We start from the raw sequence: 23435 nt of genomic DNA on the forward strand, positions 1-23435 counted from the left end.
CAGTGGCTGTAGTTATTGGGAACGTACAGACATCAAATATAAACGGTTATTTCCATCCTTCGTTACCATGGCTAGTGACAAAACTTCAGAGCTCTTGTGTGTCCTCAGAGGTCACAAAAATAACAGCAGCGGTGTACCTCTGAAGCAACTGAACTTTTGCCTTTGTTTCACTCAAAGGCACAGATTTAATGGGGAAAACAGAGGTGTTTCTGCTTTTCCATTCATATGGCAGCTGTATCTGCCCCTTGCTCACGAGTTATACTTCAGCTAAGCTTTCTTGCTTAGGAGATGTGCAGAAATACCAAAGAATTGATGCTTACTTGCTTATCTCAAACTGGGTTTGACCCACCCTTTCCTGAGACGCTTCAGTGTTCTATTTTAGTTGTCTGTCTTTTTTTTTTTTTCTCCTACAGATGTACCTCTGCAAGAGCCTTCTGCTACAGGTCATATTATGCCATAGAAATCCTAGATGCCATATCAGTATTAAAACAGAAAAATCAGAACGGCTCTCCTACCATTAACCGGCTTCCACATTATATCCAAACTTCTCTCTGTCCTATTTGCTTGTGTATTGTGACCTCTGATCTTAATCTTGGCCTGTCTTTGTCTGCGCAGACAGTAAATTCTTTGAGGCAAGGATTATATCCTGTGTTTGTAGAAAGTAATGAGCTACTGATCCCAGTCTCCTGCTATTACCAACATCTATATAAACGATAATATATTCCTGCGGAATTTCAATAGCAGGATTACTAAACTGTAGTATACACTGTGTTTAACTTTTCATATCAGAAAGACAGTGAATGACCTTTCTTTGAATATATCTAACAAAGTATGCTCTGCCAATTTTTCTAAAAAATAGCAAGTCTCTGCCTTCTATTTTCTCCTAGAACACTTTGCATTTTCTGTTCAAATGTACAGCTTTCAAGACAAGAATCAGATTTTCACACCACTGGATTTTTGCCCATCCCCCCAAAAAACCAATAGAAAGTAGAAAATAAAATGCTCACTTGCTGAAATGTAAATACATACATAGGCATGTGCATGACCACAGTCCTACAAATAATTTTTAAATACTAGAGTACAGTTATAGGTAAAGCATAGAAAAATTGTGTGCTACATATGCCACAGATTTAAACGTCAGCTGTGCAAATTACCTTGAATCTTCCAAATTATTAATTGCTGCTGCAGACCCTCAACCTTCTGCAAAATGAAGAACTTTAGTTCAGCTCCAAACAATGCGGAACCATGACTAGAGGAACCAAAATAGTCTGGAGCTCCAGAAAGGATCCAAACTTCTCTCTCTCTCTTCCTCCCCACGCTCCCCAAGAAAAACAAATTTCAATACCTCCAGGTAACTACTGCACATCAAGTCAGTTTGGGGTTGGATGGTCAGTGAGAACATCTTGTTTCAGTGTTCCTGTTTCAATGTGTTCTTTGTCAAAGGTCATAATCTGTCTCTTCTTCCACCTTTTTCTATTCAAAAGCAATCCACACAGTAGAGAAAGGAAGCGCAGAGTGACAGTGTTGCGATTCAACTATCAAAAACACCTTTCAGAGCCAAAATTGCATTTTCCATGATCTTATGTGGTGCACAGTCATGTCCCATTGGACTTGGGAAAGTTCCAGCATGCACTGACTTGTGCTACGTTGGGCTTAAGTGAACAACTACGGATTTGCAATTCAACCATCTGTAACAATTACCAAGGGGACTCCTCTGTTGGCCTGGATTTTGGAAGACCAGTGAAGAGGTACCACATTTTCTTTGAAGACAGTATAAGAATAATTTTGGATCACTCTATCCCACTTCTTCATCCTAGCTCCTAATTTTAATATATCCAGTAGGCGTTACCTGCAGCTTCACAGATTTATTCAAATAAGTTTAAAAATGGATTCTCAATTCATCAGCTACAAGTTTTCAGTATTTGGGGATTAATTTTATCAAGTTTTTCCACTTTTAACTTTGAATTTATTTCAGATGGTGCTGTTTCCATTTCTGTTGTGCCTTTGTCTATCAGAATTGTCTTCAGTGGAAAAATCAGTATAAGACTAACTGAGGCAAATTAGTCTCCACTTGGTGTTCTTTTCTACTTTCTTTTTACTTGTCTGGCTAAGAACCATTTGCTCTCTGTCTTTCTTCTATAGTCTAACTCAGCTGGTCTTTCAGCAAGTCTCTCTTTGTCCCTGTAGACAGCACATACTATGGCAGAGCTCTTCACTTCTCGTCCTTTATTTCTGCCCACTTACTTCTGAGTGATGGCTTTTCCAGTTATGTCTGGAGCAGTTTTATTCTGCCCTGCATAGGTGTACAGCTGCTGGACCGTGGACTTAAAGAAATCCCCAGCCTGCTTCACAGGGGAGACACTGTGCTCTTCACTCTAGTTGACTTCCGTAACCGATTTCCCTTTTATTTATTTTTTGAGCACTGTCTCTTTAGGTCATCTCCTGACCTGCTTACATGCTTTGGGTTATTCTTCTAATAGTTTGGACTACATCAATCACTTCCTTAGTCAGAGCTATTTTCTATGATTAGCTTTTTTTTTCCTCCCACTACTAACTAAAACGCAACCTAAAATAGTTGGTTCTGTGATTATTTGATGTTTAAAAATGCAATTATGACCTCCAGAGAATTCTGGTACCTACCTTTATGTGAATCATTTATTCCTGATTGACATGAGGACCACCACTGTCTCATAGAATTGTATCCGTTCCAGCAGTGTCTATCACTCTGGCAGCATTTCCAAGGCCTCTTATGTTTCAGAAACAGAACCTGTGGATCAAAGTGGACCTCTAGCACTGCAGCAGTAAACCATGCTCAGAAGTCCTTTCCTGGAAATGTGTTTTGACTTGATCAGTTCTGTACCACTGTTTCTTACCAGGGAAGTCTGCCTCTTTGTTAATATATAATGGCGCTCCAGCACTTGACCTTATTTCTATCATTCCTGAGATTCTGTTCAGCTCATGTGCTGTAGTTATTTTAGTTATTCCACTGCATTTCTTGTATCTATGTAACATTTGAAAATGACTTCTAGCTGCAGGAGTTCCTTGAATTTATTACTCTTTTTGTCCTCTCAAATAGCTCTTTTTGATATGTCCCAGATTAGAAACAGTCCTTTCACTGCCTGCCACCTCTCTATTTCTTGCTCTCATCAATATCTTTACTTATTTATCTGTGTTTATCCTTGTTTGTCTGGAGTTTCTTCATCCATTGCTGCTATAATGGAAGATTATAGAAGTCTAAAACTATTTTCAGGTACAACCATGCTTTCACGTCAGTAGCGATCTTCCCCAGGCTGCTATATGTGGCATCAACCTGGTGTAGTAGGAGTCTGCAATTTGTGCGAACATGAAGCCAGAGAATTTGTAAGAGATTTTTTTACCCTTTTTTTGGCCAGGTTTATCTTCAGCCATTGTTGCATATCTTATATATTGTCTGCACCTAGCAGATGTCTCTTGGGTTTTCTGGAGCCATGCTGCTGACAGGTCCGTCTGTTTTCCTTTAATATGTTTTATAAACTTTAAGAACTAAAAGATAAAAGACAACCTGGTCTTGCCAATGGTACTCTAGGTTTACCAATAGAAGGAAAATATATTCTCTTTTTAATTGCAGATAATTCAAAGCACTCCTGAGCACAATGAAAAAATGAGAATTACACTGGGGACCCGGAAAAGTTAACCCATAATAGATCTAGTGTTTTTCTGGCATTTGAAGAGAGAAACAATACAATCCAGAGACTTGTAAACTACATATTACTATAGCTGATTGCTAGGCCTAGTGGTTTTTATATGAGAGAAGTTCATGTTTCCTCTTCTCATCTAAAAACAGAGTACCAGAATATTAATATAAGAAAATGGTGTCAGCATAACTTTATCCATTAAATCCAGATAAGTGGCAAATGTAATAAAAAATTTATCTCATTTATATGCAAACACATTCCATTTCACTCTTGTGTATTCATTCCCTATATCTTCAGACCAAAAAATTAATAATTAATAATAATGAATAATCACTTGTGGAATGCTAAAGCAGGGAATAGCTAATATAGTCCTTCAGGTTTATTTCGGGGTAAGATTTATGAGATTTAAGCCATACACTTTTCTTAAAACCTGTGCATTTTGAAAACACGTCCATCTGAAGATACATCTTTGTGTCTGGCACTGAAATGAGAAAGTCATTCCATTTACTACCAACAGTTTTGTGTAACATCTATGAGAATATTAATTAAGATTCTAATGTTTACAAATCTGAAAAATATATTCTTTCAGTAGGAAAAAAGATCTTTTGTTGCAGGCTTTAACTATTTGTAGAAGTCAGGAAAAATTTCCCCTCTGCATTACGTTGAATAGCTGAGTGTGCATGTAGGTTTCTTGTTCTGTGGAGCTTTAGGTGTTGCCTGAAGACAGGTAAGAAGGGTGCGTGAAGCTTTGTTTCGTCTATTCCACTGACGTCTTCGCTGTGCTCTGAGCTGTAGTTTTCTGCCTGTGGAGGTGACTGTGCAATGGCACACGAGAATCTTTCCTTCCCACCTGTAGTAACTTAGTGTCTTCTTTAAATGACTTAATTCCCACTGCTTACAAAGGAGCTTTTGAATGAGGAGCCATATTTAGAACCACAGATTCTTCTTATGCAGCATATAATTTAATATCAGCTAGATAAATTACTAATTGCAAGTCTGCCATTTATCGCTGGACAGTGACTCAGCCTGCTGTATGAGTAGATTGAACATATATCTTCATTTCAATTTCCCAGACACTTTTAACTTGGAATTGGATCAGCATCTTCCTCTAAATCTGCTCCTCTAAATCTGCTCATGTACAGCTGATTTACACCAGCTTTGTCACGGTGCGAGTGGGCTGGTATTCTGATATTGTTACTGCCGTTAGCCAAAAACCAGTCAGACGAGGCATTTTTAATACCCCTTATCTCTGCCTAACAATTAGTCTAGCAGCTTGCTATTAAAAGTTGCTGTACCTCGCTTACATTACTGCTTAAAATGTTAGCAGTGCCACTGCCGCAGAAAGGCTTCATTTAACCCACTTTGTTACAAGTATTCCTGGTTTGGTTGGGGTTAGACAACCTAATGTTTCATTTAAATATGCAAAGGAAGCAAAGTTCACGAAGCTGACATAGGCGGGCATGAGCAACAGAAATCCTCCTCCTCCTCCGCCCCATCCACCAAGTTGGGTGCTCTTTGGCCTCGGCTGTGGAAGAGAGCTCTAGCTGCCGAAGCTTTATGCAACGATTCAGCAATGCCAGGGGGACCATCAGCCCCAGCTGGTGCTGAGAGGTGTGATGGTGGCACCTGCTTGTGCCAAGCTTTCAGAAGGGTGAGGCCTCCCAGCTGCCAGGGCTCCTTGCTGGGATTGAGAAATGGTGACTGATAATGCACAAGCTCTGTGCACCCCAAGAAGGGTGCGGGGCAAAGCTTGGAAAGCGAAGGAAGGGAGGAGGCCCCTGAAGGAGAAAGCAGGCACACGTGGCAAGAGAGCAGGGACATGAGTGTCCGGATGCCTTGTGCAAAAATAGTGGCAATGTGGCTGGAGTGGGTATTGGTACCAGTCTGGCACAAAAGCACACAAGAGCGCAGCCCATGCGCCCAGGTGGACTTTATGGTCTGTTCTGCACCTTGATCCATTGTTTCCCTCAGCTCCACTAATTTAAAGGCAGCTTGGATCTGCTGACCTGAGCAGTGCTTACGTATCCGAAATACAAAGCAAACATAAAATAAAAACAGCAGTAAGAGGGACAGGAGGGAGTTCCTTGCGTTAGGCAGGGTTTGATGGGTCAGAAAGGGAAATGTTGAAACGTGATTTCCTCTGGCAGCCCTTACATGTTCACACAGCTCCTTTGGGACAGTTCAGCATGCATAAAGCAGTGCAGCCTCAAGGCTTGTATGCCTGATGCTGGAGGACTCTATTCTCTGACAGACCTTGGGGCCAGGAAAAGAGGAAGGTGCACAACGCCAATAAACGCACTCATACTCATGATATTGATCAACTGCATATCGTCTTGGATTTGGGATGCGCCCAGTGTGTGTAGTATGAATACAATTATTCTTAGTGTCTATATGCTCAGTTCTTTCTTGATGGGGAAGCAGGTGCATACGTACACAACATGTACTTCTTCCTCAGAAGATAAGATGTTGTCGGTAACATTATCTGAAGAATCTAATTTGGTTTTTTTTTAGACCAGATTTATAGTCACGTAGTTCTTATTATAGTTACAACAGTGCTAAGTTAATGTAGTAGTTCTAGTTCACAGATTTTGATATTAATGACCCAAAATACAACATCATCATATGCTAGAAAAGTGACTGTAAATACAATTTTGTTTAATAATAAAGTATGTGAATCTCAGTATTTCAGATTAGAGCACATAGTCCAGTGAAGTTAGGAATTACCCTGATCAACAAGTTACTATTACATGCTCCTTTCTAGCCTGGTGAAATAGAATGAGAGTTGTACAGCTTCTGGATTTTACAAGTGGTTTCATTTTTCCTCCTTTATGCCTAATATTATTTACATTAAGAAGTATTACGGTATTACTTTTAATATGTATAACATTATTGTTATTTCTAAAACAACATCCACAAGCATCCTCAGGAAAGCATTGATGTCTGGTGCATTGCCAATTGTTTTTAATGATTTGTTTTTGCAGCTTCATTCCACTGATGATTGCCAAGCAAGCTTTCAGCATTAATTGTGTCTCTGGCTGGGGTGTACGCTATAGGCAAAACATACTGCTCTTTACGTGTTAAAATAGCTATTAAGACTCAGACTGCTTAGTCTTGCAGAGCTGGTAAAAGTTTCCTCTAAGCCTTGGTACTTTATTTCTCAGGCGCTGAGGTTGCTCGCCAGCACTGTTCCCCAGCCCTGTGAGGGCTGGCGTTGGACCAGGGGCATCTGACTACCCCAGGCGTGCTGCACCAGGTCTGAGGATTGAACGCTAAAAGGAAGCCATCCGAGATCCTCATCTCGCCGAGGTCAGTGGCTTGGAGGGAGACTTCTGTCAGGGCAAGTGGACTCGCTGCAAAGAGATCATGGCCTCATCCAGACTAGTGGCAAGATCTAGAGATATTGCCAATGTCATGCAACGACTTCAAGGTAAGAGACTGACTCGGGTTGGCACTCTCTGCCATTCATTCATAAATGGAGGTTCCTGTTTTTTACTGTAATACACAGTCAGGACAGTATTTCTGAAGTTTAATAACTGTTCTAAACTTACCTACTGGAAAATATTTGTAGTGTATCTGAAGGGCTCTGATTATACGAGTCCTTTGCTATAGCATTAATAGTGGTGTTTAAAAGCAGCTGATACTATGAACGTGGATCCATGGGACAGGACACTGAATTGAAGTTTATGAGACTTTGGTTCTTTTTCTCCCACGTGACCTGATCGTGCATCAGTTTTCCCATAGAAAAGACAATAGGAATTATATCTATCCTCTTCTCAGCTATGAAGTCTACAGGTAGATCTGCTCTACTGATAAACTAGTATTTCTTGGTTTAGCAATACTTGCTGTCTCCAAACGAGAACTGTACCTCATTATACTGTTAAGCATTGAAGAATTCATAGGTCAATGAGCTAATTACTAGTGCTGAAGTTGGTGACCTTTTAGACAACATATCACAGGATGTCTTTGCAGTATTCATTGAGTATTCATTATTTTTTTAAATTCTTATAATAAAGCATTATTAATAAAGTTATTGTCTTATTTTTTTAGATGTTATCCACCTAAATGCTGCAGCTAAAAGCTTGCATTGAGAATGTATGTTTTTGTTCAAATGATGCTATTGACTAGAAACAAATTGTCAGTGTGGCTGTAGGTTTCACTCCTGTTAACTTTTAAACTTAATCATATATCCCTGACCTCTTCCTTTCTTTACACACCAGCTTCCACTGACTTCAACAAAAGCTTATATGCATAGAATCCTTGATACCCCTTCTGCATCTTCTGAATCTGGAAACTTTATCATCCCATGGCTTTACCTTCCATTTATTGTTTTTCAGTTTAGGGTATCTGAACTCAGCTTCCCAGCCACTAGATACAACTAGCATGCATAATTTCCATGTAGCCTCAGTCGATTAATATGAGAATAAATAAAGATGCAGAGTCTGTCCCATTTAGGCCCGCCGCAGCACTTTTCCAACTGCAAAATGCTCCTGCTTGATGTTCTGCAGACTTTTGTACAGTTACTGGTTTTTTCCTTGCTATTTTTATTTGTGTCTGCTAATTCTTAGGCTGCAATCTTGCACAATGGTTGTTCAAAGTGCCCACAAACATAGCGTGAGGAAATACTCCCTGCCCAGAGAATTTGTGGTTTAAACATTAGGATAAGACACTCCAGGTAGACACAAACGAAGGAGAGAGTGCAAGGGGACAGTGAGGCAGCATTGCTCGCAGAACAGGCAGAGGTCTTAGTACATTATCTATGTATCTCAGTGTACTATATATTTAAAAGAAGTCAGGTTCTTAGTAAGGATCCTAGAGAAAAAAAAATGAGAGATTTGAAGCAAGAAATGAAATAATTATGAAACTGAGCGCCCTACTGAGGAATATGAAGAAATGCATGCGAGAAAGGGCAGAGGTGCTTGAAGGTTATGAAGGCGCATTGCAAAGGAAAGGATCAGGGAAGATTACCCAGGCTGGTACTCTGAAGCAATGAGTAAGAAGGATGCAACAGGGGCTATTTACAGAGCATACGGACTATTAATTATCAAATTGTGATGCACTAACTTTCTAAACATCTGTAAAGCTGTTGCTGACAAAACGCCTGTTCTGTTTATTTGCACTTTGGTTTTTTTACATAGTTGTTTTTCATTTTTATGTGTTTTCCTCTGTTGAAATCTGATATACAGTTCAGTTGGCTATATGTTTGTGGGTTGTTTTCTTTTTGGAAATTAAGAAAAAATAATTAAGTGACCTCTTAAGTGAAGACACTTTAGAAGAAAATGTATGAACTTACTGCAAATTTGGCATTGGGTGTTAGTTTGAAGTCATACCTGTAACTGGATTCTTTGCTTCTCAGAAAGAAAATCAGTTGCTTGGTATTGCTGGGATCTGAGTTTTGCTGCAGAAGCACTATTTCAATGAATACTTCACCTGTGCCAAGACTGGAGTGCTTGGAGCCTAAGTCTTTTTTTAGTCTGTAGTTCTGCATTATGGATGAGCAGGCAATCTGCAGTGCGACTACCTTAGCCCTTGTGAATTAAGGTTGCTCCACCTGCCAGAAATTATAGTCAAATGAAATAGGAGCAGGTATGGACATAGGAACAGAGAGGTATTTCTTAGCGTGTTTGCATGGCAGCCCAGAATTGGTGCAGTTGGATCTGGGTGCTCTCAAGGTGAGTGTGGAATTGACAGTATTCATGGTGTAACAGGAACGGAGGTGGTTTTGGGGATCCTCAGTCAGTGCCGAGCAGCAGTTGTGCTTTACAGCACCTGCTTTTGTACCTGGCCGTAAGCTGAGGCAGGAGAGTTCTTCTTGTGTGACGCTTTCAGAGAGTGCTGCAACATGTCAGTGCTGGGAATTCGTCAGGATTGAGGGACAGAGGTAAAGCAAGCTGTGCTCCCTCCTCCACATCGCTGTCTCATATTCGCCTCACAGGTTTCCAGTAAGTGTTTGTGGTGAGAGAGTGTAGGAAAGACCAGAAAAATACCACTGTTCACTGGGATTCTCAACACCAGTTCTGAAATCTCTGCTGTACATACTGCAAGTGAATGCAATTACATCAGCTCTCCTAAAAACTGTCAGAGAGCAACAAGGTTGGTTCTGGTGGTGTTTTGGTTTGGTTTTGTTTTGTTTTTAATAAAGACAAATTCCAGCCGCTTCCCTTTGTTGGTGATTATGACACTTGCAATACACTCTGTAAACGTTACAGAGTTTTTGAATAAGACTGCATATCTCTGCCTCAGAAATCCACTTGGGACAAACAGTCATAAAGGCGTGCAGTGCTGGGCTGTGGGTTTGTATGCAACTGTGTACGCAACCTGTCTTATCCTGTGGTGCCCAGGCAAAGGCTTGCTGCAGTATCGCGCTCTCTGCCCAGAAGAATGGAGGATCTGCTCCTTTAGTCTGGGCGAGGCAGGGCACAGGAGAGAGGTGGGCATTGAGAATAAGATTTTATCATCTCTAACTTCATCATCTCTGTCTTCCTAATAAAAATTGAGACATAGGGCTATTCATTATAGCTCAGTCTGCACTCAAGGGAGAGAGACAGGCCTTTCCAGAAGGAGTATGATCCCTTGTCACTTGAATTTCAATTAACAAGGGCATCTTTTTGAAGCAAAAATCCTTCCTATTATATTTTAATTCTGGGAATTTTATATCCTGTATAATAGGCAAGGGTTGCAGAAAAGAGTGGCCTTACCACTTTAAATGGGGGTGGGGGGGCGTCTCTGAGGAAAGGTTCATCATAATTGGGAAGGCAGGTATAAATCCACAGAAGCCATCTCCCTCTTTTACTAGACACATACCCTTAGCTGCATGTGGCATCTTCCCACTAGCTTCTGCTTACTGCTTGTCCTTCCCTCCGTGCTCACTGGAATGGTGCTACCCTGCTCGGCGCTCAGGGGCTGCCAGGTCTGTCCCGCCTGGGTCAGGCAAGGCGGGCTTTCAGGGACGTAAATGGTGGTGTGACTGCTATAGGAGCTAATGCAGCCTAAGGCAGGTGTTTAAGAAGGATATAATTCATTTTTTTTAACGTGCCTATCTCTCCTCATTGGCTGCTGAGAGAGTATAGAGATGACACCTGATTTTTTCATTGCTGAATTTAAGCACGAGCATCCTACAGAATGAACTGATGACATCCTTTAGTGTCATTGTCTTTGCATGATTTATTCCTTGCTAGCACAGATCAAGATTTTCTACAGTACCTCATGTTTCCTAGTTTCCCTGTTCATATTATAAAAGCACTCACAAAACCTGAGCAGAACTGGTGTACACCACCAATTTGAGTGACATTCCTGAGATTGTCTTTGGGATTACTCGGGGAATTAAATGCCAATTGGCACAAAAGCACTGTTTCTTAGCCTGTAGGAAGTGCAAGTTTCACTAGCTTTATAGCCAGTCATACACTAAAGATTCTTACAGCATTTTTAATAACTGCAAAAATCAAAGTAAGGAGTGCTGGAAAACAAGCTGGTAAAACCCTTATGCCTTTGTAATCTCTGCCATCATGAAATTCAGTCTTTTCCATAAGTACTACATTGTTGCAGGCAAACTGCAGTCATGCTCATGCTGTTCTGAAAAAAAACCAGTGTCCCATTCTTCTGGACCTTGTCACTCCTGTATGCTGACTTGCTCTTACTGGCTTGTGAGATGATGTTGAACAGTCACTGTATCATACTAGTACTGCAGGCTTTTCTCATTCCAACTTTTCCCTCCCTCTATTTGTTTCCTCCAATTTCTCATTTAGTAGTCTGTGCTGGGTAGAGATTTTTCTGAGTGGCATTGTGTTCATTATTGGGTGATCCATTTAGCCAAGCAGGACATTTTTGTCCTTATCTATAGTGGATCACAAAAATCCAATCTGCACTACAATCCTAACATACATGCCACTCCAATTAAGTTCCTCTGGTATCACTGATATTTTCAGACTCTTATCCATTTTAACCCCATTCAGTAAAACCAGTGCTAGGGTGTACAAAGTACAGCAATTTAAGCAATACACTGTTACAAGACAATCACTTTGTGGTCTTTAAAAAAACCTCTACAAATGATATGAAAGCATAAAATTTTTTTTCTCAATCTTCTGTTAGGTTCTGGGTTGCACCACTGTTCTTATAAGGCTCTTAAACTCATTTTGGCTTGCGAGAATCTTGGGCTTTTGTAAACTCCCTGTAGAGAGACTTCATAGTGCAGGAAGAGCTATGGTGGGAAAGCAAGCGACACGGTCATTCATGAAGACTCACTCTGATGGAAAGGAGCCATAGCTGTTCTAGTGATCTTCACACACTCCTGAAAAGCTTCAATACACACAGGTCAAAGTAGCTTGAAGTCCAGTCCTTGTTTTATTTAAAGTTACCTACAGCTGAGTATCATCTGTAATTTTAATGCCTTCCTTATATTAGTACTATTCACAGAATGCTGTGGGTTGGGTTTTTTCTGGATTGTCCTTCCTTTTTTTTTTTTCTTTACCCTTAAGTTTTGGCTTTTCTTTTCCTTCCTTTTACAACCTGGCATGTCTTTTCCATGCTGTGCTAGCAGTAGCCATTAATCAAACCGTAGATTTTTTTTCCCGTTTAGCTGATAGGCACTTTGTTAATATGTACCTTCATCCGTCTTTTCCTCTGGTTGTTTTCTAAGTCAACAGTGCCAAGAGACAGAGTTTAACATTAAGCTAAGCTGATTTAACAGATGCCTGCTACTGAAAGCTACCTTGCTTCACTGCGTGCGTGTTCCCAACCCGCTTTCCACCAGTGCTCTTTCCCCTCTTACCTTAGACCTGAACCAGCTGAAAATTGGTTTGTAGAGGTCAAGAGAGCTCCTGGCAAAAAGGCAAATGGCAGGGTCTCCCCTTTCAGTGCCGTTTACCATTTTATCATCTGTGAAATCAAACTGCAACCTCACATTTGTAAATAGGAGCGAGATTGAAAAGGTGCTGTTGGTCAGGAGAGGCATGCTGCACACCTTACACAGTTGAGTTTTACCCCTGCATCACAAATACTGCCCCAGTTAAGGTTTCCTTCTGTCCAGTTAGCTGGGGTACACTGGTTCCATGTAGTCCTGCTGCTGCTTTTTCGTTGCAATCTTTCACTCTCTGAAATGTCCCAGCTTGATGCCTGCAGCTTTCTTGGATTTAGAAGATTCTTGAGTTACAAAAGATGCCAGTGTAAATTATTAGTCTCTCAGGTGAGCAAGTCTTGTAACTTAGGCAATTCATTACACATTGGCAGTACAGTAAGGGAAAATAGACTCTTTTGACTCTATTGACTCTGTAGACCATATGACCTGAAGGCCAAGTAAATCTAAATGATGACTTGGGAATCTGAATAGCATTGTAGCCCATGTGTTACTTAACAGAAGGAATTCAAGCAGGATTTAAATCTTTTTTTTTTTTTCAGTGTGAGAAAATTTAAGTTAATATTACTTCAGAACCAAACACTGAAATACAAGATTTATGTGTGAAGGTTAAGACAGCTGGAAGAACATCATAGCTGAAAAGGAAATCGTTGAAGAGTAAAAAAGAAAGAGAAAAGACATCAAGTGTTTTCATTTACTACAACAAAAACTTGTGAAAAGGTTAGCCTGCAGCCAGGGGTATTCAGGTTAAAGATTAGTTAACATTGGATAATGAAAGTTGCTAAGGCTAGCTGTGAAATCAGCATTGCTAGAAGTATTTAATTATGGTTTATGCATATGGAAACAAGTCCTGTGAGAATCCACTTCAGGTCTCATCTGACCCAGGTATCTGATACTAATAATCTGAGGTATTGCTCGCAGAGGCAAGTCCTGAGCTACCTGTAGATGTTGCAGAAACATAGGGGAAAGGATTACAAAACATTTAACTAGCAGCACAAATGACTAAAGTATGCACTGAGTTCTAGGTATCATGTTGTATTAGAATGTTTTGTCATACATAAAGCAGTAAGTGTCTCGGAAAAGAACCATATGATTTTTTTTTTTACTGCAGTTAGCTTTCATTTTGTGTTCTCCTCAATGAGAACACAGTCCTGGGGCAGTCTGTGCAATGCAGCATTTGTTTTTGTGCAGCATGGTCCTATTTTTTGATTTTTAGAGTTTTTCCTTTGCTAACAAATTCCAAGTTAGTGATTTAAAATACATTTTTAAATTTTTTAAGTTAATATTATCATGTCATTGCTTACACTTTTCTACTGCTTTTTCTCCCAAAATTAATAATGCAATGTAAATCAACGTATTCCTACTTACTTTTTTTCCTTGCTTGCACTTTTGATCACAGCACAGTTCTTACAGTTTGGTAAACTAATCTGTGTTCCCCTTTCCACTTGGTTGATGGTCAACCAGGATACAAAGCACTAAAGATCACACAGGTGATATAAATGACAAACATATATTTGCATCTGAGTTGCCACTTAAGAAAAATCAACATATTTTTTCAGTTTTCATCTGGGATAAAGTATATATTTAGGGCAGAAAATGGTTGACATGGTAGTGTCTCACACTGAGATTGCTTTCATTTGATTCTGGAGGAACACAGTTCAAAACCTGAAATTCTTATATGCTACTATTAAAACACTGAGGACAAGATTCATGAGACAAAATGCAGGAGGCAATGCAAGAGGAAAATCCTCCTTGGATTGCTTTATAGGCAGTGGTTAAAAATGGTGCTTCTGAAATATCGTGGATATCCAAAATATGTCAGGCAACTTGTGTTGTATATGAACCTGTCTTCAGCAGCTCCACTCTGCTCAGTCTAGTTTGACAAGTTCATATGTAGGCATCCACACTGCAGCTGTTTAACGTTGGTTGTGATAAATCCCTATCTGAGGCTCAGAAACTGTTTTCAGTTAAGACTTCATCTTAAAATAACATCTGCCATATTTGTTACTGGTGTGAAAGGGGTGATATTTCAAGAAGTCTAAATAGGAAAAATTATGTGTCAATTTTGAGGGTTTAGTGAAGATAAAGATTTTGAGAAGGAAAATATTACAGTGATCAGTATTTTTGAGAGCACCTCCTCTATTCTGACAGGCTGCTAGACAGACAGTTATTTTAGTAATAGCATTGGGTTGGGGTTATCAGGAAGCAGAATATCTTCAAAGTATTACGATGTCAGGTTTTTCTGTGCAGGTTATGACATTTGTCATTTGTCTGTTTTGTGACTTCTAATTAATTTTCTGTTTATATTAGAGTCTACTGCAGGCTTGAAAAATTAAGCTTTATCATCTCACAGCTCTGCTGTAGTATCTTCCTACAATAGATCTTGTACATTTTGGGGTATTACTACATTTGAACATAGCAAGTTGTCATCATCACAAATAACCCTCCCTTTTGGAATGCCACTTCTGTTGTTTTTTAATACTAGAGGAACAGAAAACTGCAGAAGGACATGTCTCTTGTCCTTAGTTACTAATTAATAAGCATTAAAATAGTTTTGTAAAGGAACTATTGCTGGCCATGCTTGTATACTGATGTAGACACTTCTGTAGTGTAAAGGCAAAATATTTCAGTGCAAAAATTCTACTGTTTGCCTGTAATCCTGTTTTGCCCTTTTGTGGAAAACAGCAGCTTCACCACCTTTAATTATCAGGATGATAATCTACTTCAGAGAATATACTTGACGGTAGATAAAATACCCAGATAAAAAATAACACCTAACAATTATTAGCAATTTATTCCATAGACTATTTCTAGAATGCAGTTTTTATTTTGTACTTTAGACTTAATTTGCTTAAAAATATCCTAGCTTCTGTCACAAAGCTTCTCCTTGTGAGTCATATCACAGAATTCTAATTTTAGACTCACACTGAGGGTTTTTAGATGGTAGTTGTATGTATCCAAGTGAATCATCTATTATTGTGTTCAAGAAAACAGGCTACTTGTTCTGTCTTTCATCTAAGATGAGAAGGAGCCTTATGAGGGAAGTGTCAACAACCTATTAAGAATCCAATAGTCTATTTAAAAAAGAAGAAAGGAAAAAAACCAAAAAAGAAAAAAAAAACCCAAAACCACCAAAAAAACCCCCTAGCTCTCTGGAATTTATTTCTCCAGAGTAAAGTAAGAAGAGATGTTTGAAGTATGTTACATTTTATAGGAAGTTATAACTGATTACTTAATCACACAGCTAATGTTTATAGTCAAATTCTGGTTGCTTTTTTGGGGGGGTGTATGTTTTATTTTTCTCATTTGTTAGTAGACTTCTGTTTGGGACTGGTCCACATATAATGTTCTTTTCAGCAGGTATGTGAAGGAACTAGGGCTAATTGTAAAAGCTAGCCTCCATCCTGTCCATTGAAACCAATCCTGGTTTATTTTGAGTTCTCAGTGATTATTTTAATTCAATATCAGAACTGTTAGGGAACTAGTAGAAAAGCATGGCAATGTTTCAGGCTAAGTAACCTTTAGGTAAGGGTGGAAGAAGGAGTAATGCTGAGTTACTACACGGTGAGGATGGTTCCTCTTGGGCTCCAGCCCAGCCCCAGCACAGCCTTCCTGGAGGCCAAGACCCCACACCTCAACCTGCTCTCCCCGCTCCCTCCAGTTTATCTGTCTCTCATGCTTTCCCTGCTGAGGAGTCATCGTTGTTAACATATAGCATTGTGAAATATTGTTTGGAGTTTCCTTACATGGGACGTAAACATTAACATACTGAGACATAATTTGTGAAGCTTCTTTTACTGTAATTTCACTAGATTTTATGTAATTACATTTCAGTATTTGTTACATAGTCTTTAGTACTTTTAAGAGGATTATGCCCTCACTGATGCACATTGGTTTAAGTGTCTATGGAGAATGTATGTAATCTCTTTATAGCACTGTTAGGCTTGTGACACAAACCTGCAAAACCTATGAATCTCCAAGCTAAGGACTGTCATTGTATTCATCCTGATATGAGATATATCTGGAACATCTAATAACATCTTGCATCTACATAGCTGTTGCTGCGCAATGAGAGTTACAATTTAGTTTACCCAGATCATCGAGTTGCTTTTTAGCTATGCCAGTCTAATTCCCAGGGAAAATTCATCATCCTCTTACGGAGATGCCGAAGGCCTGCACGAATGTGGTATACAGCTGCTGTGCTTTCTGCACCTTACTCATACAGGGCAGCTGGTGTAGCTTGTCATAACTGCGTAGGCTGTCATGCCTCCGCCAGCTTGCTGGGAGGTTATCATTGGCGTACCTGGAGAGGTACAGCTTCTTCACCGTACAGTCCCAAGGACCGTTTGGCGGTGTGGACTTTCTGTACGTCTTTACTCAAGGCACTATTGCGAGAAAGCTGCTCACTTCCAGACCTTGTGAATGCAGCAGCTGTTCTGTAAAGGCTTTATCTTAAGCTCATTAAAACAAAGGAAAAATCTTCTTTCCATAAGGTGAAGGGAATGAACTATAACAGCAATAGTAGGTGAAGAGTATTACTGGTAGCTTTCCAGTCTTGGAGGGAAAAAACCCCCTTACATACGATATCACAGTATTCAAGAAGATATGAGGCCAAGCCAGTGTAGCAAAGCAAAGCAAAATATTTACTTGCTTATAGTGCCTAATAGATGAAAAAAGAAAAAAAGAAGAAAGCTTACTTAGGAATAGAGACTGTAGTCCTCAGACTTGACTGTTGATAAGAAATTATGGTTATTTGTGGTAGATGTTGGAGAATTGTGGAAATTAAAGTAAATAATTATTACAGTTGAGCTTGTGTAAAGGCCCATCTCTTCATTCGGTTTGTTTTGGCCAGGGTTATTTTATTGTCTCATTTGCCAAGATGTCCTTGGGCTGTTCCAGGTTCAAGTGGTGCAGCCATTCCCGGTACTGAGTCAGAACTGAGACTGCAAACTGACGCTTGCTTAGTAGACAGTTGCAGATACAGCTGAATTTTCTCTTTTACTTGACTCCTGTTAATAACAACAACAACAAACCCCACCTGTTTAGGTCCACTGCATAGTCCAGAAACACCATGTGGTTTTTCAGGAGAGAACTGAGAATCAGCATCACCAATTACAACAGTAGGAGCTACTAAAGCAGTCACTGTACCAGCCCTATCATTCTCTGTTACTAGTCGGATTGGCTACATACTTGAGTGCTGTTTTGCAGCCTGGATGCTGCTATTCCGTTCACACATGGGTGAAGCTGACGTGCCTTGTTACAGTGGGAAGGACAAGAAATACCTTTTAATGGAAGTCACAAAGCTTGTGATCCCATCCAAATGAGGAGAGAAATGTTTGGGAACGGACCCTGTGCTGAGATTTGCAGCCCAGCTGGCATTTTTCCCCCAGTGGAGTGCATTGGCACAGAAACTCAGGCCATGGTTTGGTGGGGTGAGGTGATGCTTAAGGAAGCCAAAAGTCAAGCTTGTGGACAGGAGAGACAGAGGTGAGACCGTCCAGTGATCAATCACAAATCAGTGAAAAAGCAAACATGATCAAGCTGCCGTGTTAGCAGAGGTCTAGGCATAAAGCTTTGTTTGCAGATGTGAGCTGCAGTAATAAAACATGGATAATCATACCCTGATTTGAGACTAATTAGACAGGACATAAGGCTAATTAACCTGGATTTCTGGCTTCCCTGCATTACTGAAGTTGTGCAATGCAGGAAGAATAAGATTTGAAAAGGCATTTGGGTACCTAGAGATAGATATTACCATAGAAAGGCATGATGTGCATTTTTTATACCTCTTTAGATGCCTTTCTTCAACTTCAAAGACTTAAGTACTTTATAATCTGATCCATAAACATACAAATAAAGTGGATTAAAAATCTTCAATGGTATTAGCATTCAGAAATTAGAAATGTATTATTTGCGAATGTATTTAGTACCATCAGCATACTTAATATTTCTAAACCTAAATACTTGTTTATCAGCAGTTGTGAGCTAAAGTCAGTGGGCTATCCTGGAACTACGAATTTTGTTCTTCAGTGCCACGTCCATTATACAAAAGTGAAGCCATGTGACAACCTTGTTTATGTTTCTAAAATACCTATCCATCCCACCAAAAAACAATAGCCATAATGAAAGACTGGATTGCTGCTTTTTCATTCAGTTTAAACCTTTTTTGAATACAAAGCGCTGAATCTTACTGTGAAGCTTCTGCTTTCTGCTTCCCAAAGAGACCGAAGTTCCTTTTGGTTTTTTCTGACTGACTGACTGTCTCAGAAGCAGAAAATCCGCTGCTTCTCCATCACAATGTGTCATGGAAGGGAGAAGACTTTAGTTGTATAATCTCCTTTCTTGGTCTTACTTTCCAGAATCGCCTTTTGTTTGGACACTTTGGTGAGCTTGTACACAGCCTCATTGCGTAATTCTTTCATAATCCCGAGCCTGCCTTTTCATTTGTATGGTTACTAAGAAAGCTGGATGTGTGACCAACTGCCAGAAGTGATTTGAATAAATAAAAGGAATCATGAACAGTTAATTGTTGTGTTTACATCTAGTTTCTAAGAGACTAATAGTTCATGCTCGCTGTCTCTGTTTGTTTGTATTTGAGATCTTGGGCACATTCAAATCCTGTGTTCCCTGGGGAAACTTGTGTCTGCACAAAATAATTACACTTCATATTTGTATTTATCAGTAAGAAGTCTTCAGGTTTGAATAGGAAATTACATACATTTATGAATGAGACTAGGTAATGGTATGCCATTGTGTTAATTCTTAAGTAGCCATGTTTTTTTTTCTAAATTTTTTGGTTAGATTTTGAAAGAGGTATGCAAATATGTAATGAAAGTAGCACATTTTGACCTGTGAGGGTGGTAAAGATAGTTAATGTCACTTTCCAGATGGGAATTGAAACAGAGGAAGGTCTCATCCTCACCCACTACTACAAAAGTGTAGGATGAAACGTGGCCTTTACTGCAGTCAGGAAGAATAAATCAGTTCCTAAAACTCTACTGAGCTGATTAAGTACCAGCTTGGATCTACAAATCAGGTGTGCATCTATCTACTGATAGAAATCAGGTGCACATGTACCTACCAGTAGCTACTAATAGCTACTTCTGTTTATTATTAATAGCTGGTTGTTCTTATTGAAGACCCAAAACAGTGGGAACTGTGTCATCAGGAATAGGAAGTAGCTTGAAATTTGGCTTAAAAATTGCAGCTTACACATTCAGCAGCATGTTTGAAGAGTCACACTGTAAGTTTCAACAGTATATTTGCTTCAAGTTTTCTACATTATTATATGTTAGTAACCAAACATTTTGGAAATTGTATAGGCTGCAGTGCTTTTTTTAAAAAAATAATTTATTCTTGGCATAGTTAAAATGGTAAACCTCATAGTTGCAAATATGCAGCTATTTAAAACAACAGGTGTGACAATACAATGATTGTTCTCTGACTGAAATGCAAACTGCTAGCACATTTGTATTTTGAGTGAGACCAAATCTGGAATCTATGCCATTTCTCTTACAGATTTCAGTGACATAGTTAATTAACATAACATTAGTGCCAGTGGTTAAGGAGCACAGGCTTATGACAAAGTTTAAAAGTATCAAGCTGAATTGTGGTAATGTCACAAGTAATGCAAAAGAAAGATATAAACAGACTTACATGAAAATGTGCATTGAACTTTCTTTGTAGGGAAGGAAAAGATTAGAGTCGATTGATCAAAATTCTGGACACTTAGCTACTTCTTGTTGCCAAAGGAGAAAGTGTAAAGCACAGAAATGAGAACTGAGTGGAACATTCAATGGCCTTAAAGAGAAAAAGCCCATTTCACAAAAAAAAAAGTCTTTTAATGCTTTCTTTGCACCTACCAGCAAGATGAACTTGTAATTAAAAGACAGGTGAAAAGCTACGAGTAATGTTTTCAAGGAAGCGGAACAAACGCATAGAAATACACATAGAAGTGAAAGAAAAAGTGAAATGGAAGCAAAAGGAACGCATATAGCCTTCTGATAGGTAGAAATGTTGGAAAAAAAATTAGTGAGGAAAGGAGATTGGACATTGAGAACAGCAATAACATTGGCTTGAAAAATGAAAATGGAGAGGTTTTAACTGTGTTATTGGTTGTGAACTGTCTCAGTCTCAATCAACATCTAAGAGCATGTTTGCCCTAAAGTTTGATTTTATTCTAGTAGTTTATTGTGGAGGCACTATACAATATCAGCTAGCCAAAGACGTGTCTGCATTCCTCTGAGGACCTGCCTCAGCGAGAAATCAAACCTAGATTTCTGACTATGGTCTCGGTGTTCTGTTTCAAAATCCTTACACTCAAAACGAAGTCTTTCATCTGAATTAGTAATTTTAGTTCTGAGTACAATCAAAATGTCTGTACCATCATTACTTGCTTGCTCCCTATCAGGATTTGACCGTTTGCTCATTACTGGGTGATGGGTGGATGCTGGGTTGTGCCTCCCTGATCCTGCAGCATTCTCTTGCACTTGCTCTGGTGATGAGTTCTGAATTATACAGCAAGAGCTGTTCGTTAGTCTGTTATAAAAAAGTACCTCCATTTTTTCTCCCTGTTAAAGGGGCCTTGTTTTCTAGGTCATTACTTCAGTTTCCAAATAATTTGAAGCCCTGAGTCCAGATAATTAGACTAGTTTCAGACTAGTCAGTTGTTACCTTCTGTTTTTCTCTGGCCTCTTTTACTAAAACCTATTGCTTGGATTCCTTTACACTTCCAAAACTGCCAATTTCATGACATCTTTTACTAATAAATGACTTGGATGAGAGCAAGTTATTTTAGCACTATCTAAACTTCAACATTTTTTACCTTTTTGCTGCAGAACCGGAAAGAATTAAAAGCTTGTTAATAGCTGATATTTGCATATGATTAAGAATGTGCAATGGTTATTGGTTCAGATTTATTTTTAGGCATTGTCATCTAGATTTACATTCTGGCATAGAAACATTTAACCTGAGATGCTGAGATGTAAAAGTACAACTCAATAGCTTGTTACTGAAAGCTGTATGCTGCATTTACATGACCTTTTTCATTCTGTCTCAAACCAGTGCTACAGGATTCTGATCAGCTGTTCTCCAGAAATCTTTTTTCCTCAGTGACTGGACAGAATTTGTGGCTGATTGCCAGCAACACTGGACATAAGCTGCTTTGGCAGATTTACCCTTTTAAAGCTGTGCTTTATTTGAAAGGAAAACACAAAAAGCAAAACAAAGCAAAACAAAAAAACCTTCAGAATGAGACTGAGATAAACCTAGTGCTAAAGAGAAAAAAAACCACTATGGGAAATGAATCCCAAGCTTAAGATTTTTAAGTTCGCTGGGTCTCTGTAACCACAGTGAGCAGTGACTGTACTTTGCTGTTCACCAATAAAGACGAAATCAGATTAAGTTGTTGGCTAGTGACATAATGTATAAACCAAATAGCTAACTTCTCTACTTTCCCTTTTTCCTCCCATTTTAGCACCAAAATTAAGAGAATGTATACATCTAAACTTTTTCTTGCAACTGAGACTCAAATACAGATTGAAAATATAGTTGATATACTAGTATAAGCCTTTTACTGCTGTATAGAAAACATGCAGGGCTTGCAGCTGATGTGTTGTCCTTGAGGAAGAAGCTAGGTAGTTTGGTGAAGGCTGAGACAGACTTTTTGGAGAAGCTAGCACAAGATGCACCAGATAAGACTGTGACCTAACCTGAAATAATTCATAGTTGTGAAGCCAGGAGAGTCTGTGATCACCTTGTCCTGATCACCTACATAATTTCAGAATTCAGTCCTGTGTGATGGTGTGTCTTTTGTGAGCATGTAAAAGTGAGAAGTGGAGTGGAAAAGGGCACAAGGAATCTCTTCTCCATTTGGCAGGTAATACCAGGTTGATTAACTGAAGTAAATGTGTGTCTTCACAGATGTGAAAGGCTGGATGCCTATGAAGGGACAGACCTCAAACTCTCAACTGAGCAGTGTGCAGTGCATTTCACTGATTTTTGTTTTTTTTCTTATTCTCAAAAGTAGTTGCAGGTTGGGCATATGCTGCCTCAGGTCACCTGGACAAAAAGTACATGAGACTATGCTGGGCAAATGAAAAAGGGAACACATAAGGACATAGGAAGGAGGACGTTGTCCAAATGAACAAGTTCCTCTTACCTCTTTTGATAAGAAGTTTGCATTTTGCAAGTCAAGATTACCCCACATAGTAAATTTACAGAAATAGCAGAAGTTGCTCTGTTCAAAGGCAGCACCTTTCAACATGGTCTTAGTGGAGCCCAGATATAATGAAACCATACTGAAGGGGAAAGTGTTTGAAACTATAACTTCATGCTATGGAGTTCATAAAACATAAGAGTACTTAATGGAGTACATAGTTCATTATCTAATTGGCAAAGCCTGAACATAGTAAATGTAGAATTGCTGTGATAGTATGTTTAAATTAAGTACTAAAACCAATTGAAACATCCTTTTATTCCTTTTTATGACGTAGAGCTCTGCTGAAAAGAAACAGCAACATATTCATAGCAAATTCATAGCATTTTATTGCAATTGTATGATCCTCACTACCATGTTATTTAAGTTTCTTCGTTTTTAAGATCTTTACAACATCCCTGCTTGGAAGGCAAACCACCTTTTCTTACATTTGTGGGGTAAAGACAGTAAAGACCTGCTTACAAGTAGATCAAATACAAGAGATGCAGGCAGAAGCTAAGTAACTGTAGCTGCAGATTTCCATGCTTTTCTCTAATTATTATGTAATAATTATGACCTATAAATAAGTGATAAACACATTTCTGTATTCTTCCTGCATCTCTATCATATACAGAAATGTGCAGTGACATTTCATTTTTAGAAAAAAAGCAACCAAAAAAAAATACTGGGAAGTGACATCCCATAAAGAGCCTCACAG

Source organism: Mycteria americana, chromosome 3 (genome assembly GCF_035582795.1).
Source record: "Mycteria americana isolate JAX WOST 10 ecotype Jacksonville Zoo and Gardens chromosome 3, USCA_MyAme_1.0, whole genome shotgun sequence".
NCBI classification, from domain to species: Eukaryota; Metazoa; Chordata; class Aves; order Ciconiiformes; family Ciconiidae; genus Mycteria; species Mycteria americana.